Here is a 2,044-nt window from a genome sequence, read left to right as displayed (position 1 = left end):
CCCCTTCCCCCTTTTCATTTTCTCCTTCTCCCCACGTTCTCATTTTGCCCGACCCCCATGTTTGTGGACCCAGACCCTTCACGGTGAAGCTTTAAGCCTCCATTCCCTGGTTCGTCGTCCTGCCTCTGGTGAGGAGGGAGGCCCTCTGGCCTCCCATCAGCTACCGCTGCCCTCGTATTCCGGACGGGCCACGGTCTGGCCCTGCGTAGGCCCCTGCGGGAGCCAAAAGCAGCCCCGGGGAAGCCCACGGGCAGTCCGACGTGGTCCGGGCGGACCCAGAAAAGCCCAGGGGGCCCGGCAGCCCGAGCTGCTGTCCTCACCCTGCTCGGCCTCAGGCGAACGGGGCTCCCCCCCAGCCCTTGGAGCCATCATCAGGGTGAGCAGAGCGCCTCCTCACACTGCCCTCCCACCTTCTCCTGTCTCCTAGGGAGGAGGAAGAGGAGGGGAAGAGACAGAGAGGAAGCAACAGTAGGGAGTGAGGCGCAGTGGGACTCTTCCCCCAATTGCCCTGAGCTTGGGGGTTTGGGGACGACAGTGAGCCCCCCGAAAGAGCGGCAGCGGGTACAGAATTATCAGGCTAAATCCAGCCGTGGATGGTGGCGAGGAGGAAGAGCAAGTGAGGAACAGGTAGGCGACAGTAGGTCGTTTGTCCACGATGGAACAGGAGGGCCACAGAACGCGGGAGTCCGAGGCCGGGGAGGGGGATCATCTCGGCCCCGGCTTTCTAACTGACAGCGGGGAAGGCTCACGGTGGCAGGCGGGAGGGAGGGAGGGAGGCTCTGAGTCCTGGCATCTTCTGCTTCTACAGAGGGAGGGAGGGAGGGAGGGAGGGAGGGGGTCTCGGCCACGGGGCCGGGGCCGCCCGCCAGGAAGCAGGTTGGAACTTAACCTTGGGGTGATAGTCAGGGGTCCCGGTTTTCTTCAAAATTGTCAAGCTAAGTATTATTCTAATCTCTCCTCCAGGGCCCCTTTTTACTGCTAGGAAAGTGGAGGCTGTAGGGTTCTCAGGCTCAGCCTGCTAGAGCCAGATGGTCTGGACTGGGGCGGGGGCTCAGTTTGGCGGCGCTCCCCACCTTCTCATATCCCACTCCTTCTTCCCCGGGTTGTTTTCCGCACGTTCCCACTCGGCCCTCCCGGCTGCCGGGATCCCTCAGAAAAGAAACACTGGTTCTGAGAAGGCTCTCATCCTCTTGTCTTTACGATGCATTTTCATGACTCTTCTCCTTTTTTGCAGGCTCAACGGTTCATCGGGCAGACGCGTGTAAAGATCGGCATTGGCAGACAATCTGAGATTTCATGATGGAGAAGAGCCCCCCGTCCTCCGGAGAAAGACGATAAGGTGAGCGACCCCCAAGCACTTGTTTATTCCTAGCTCTACGGCCGGGTGAAGGAGCAGCAGCAAACCGGATGCGCTCTAAAGGAGTCTGGAACTTTTTCCCTCAGAATCTCCTGCCACGCCTTGGATTTTTCCTTTAGGTGACCACCGTGGGAGATTTTCGAGTGGAACAGGACAAACAGCTTTAAACAGCTTTTAGCCCAAAGGCACCCTTTACAGCCAAACCATTCTTCTCTTCACATTGAAAGACAGAAAAAAGAGGGGAAGAACACAGCAACTGCACAGGGGATCCCCTTTGCAGGTTTTCTTTAGGTAACAGCGCCGGAGATGGCCCGGATTTACGTGAAACCGTTTCGGCCTCCAAGTAAGTCTTTGCTAGGAGTTTTTTCCTTTTTCCTTTCTCACAGCAGAGAGATAAAGAGCAAGGACAGACGTAGCACTCCATTTTAATTTCCCCCCCAAAGTTTGATTCTTCCACAGCCAGAAGCCCAAGGTGGGATTACAATCCCCAACCTCTGGCTCTGGTGGCCAGGCTCTTCCCTCCTGCACCCCTCGGCCTTTCCTCCTCCCGACTCCTCCCCTAGCATAGCTTTGGGTTTAGTTGCACAAAAATGATTAATACGGAACACCTGGTATTCCTTCTTTCTCCAGTTTTAGCAGGACCTGGTAGATCAATCAGTTGAGGACTCACACCATCTCCTCCTCCTC

General features: G+C 56.9%; 1 long non-coding RNA gene across 1 annotated transcript; it reads left to right on the top strand.

Moving 5' to 3' along the window:
* Positions 1-444: 444 nt before the first annotated feature.
* LOC119937812 lies at positions 445-1,695 on the top strand. Its single transcript, XR_005454220.1, has 3 exons — positions 445-627; positions 1,235-1,339; positions 1,477-1,695. It is a non-coding gene; the product is annotated as an uncharacterized LOC119937812 (long non-coding RNA).
* Positions 1,696-2,044: the final 349 nt, after the last annotated feature.

Source organism: Tachyglossus aculeatus, chromosome 15, assembly GCF_015852505.1.
Source record: "Tachyglossus aculeatus isolate mTacAcu1 chromosome 15, mTacAcu1.pri, whole genome shotgun sequence".
NCBI classification, from domain to species: domain Eukaryota; kingdom Metazoa; phylum Chordata; class Mammalia; order Monotremata; family Tachyglossidae; genus Tachyglossus; species Tachyglossus aculeatus.
The sequence above is the reverse complement of the archived record's forward strand: the minus strand, read 5'-3'. Positions and strand labels throughout refer to the sequence as shown.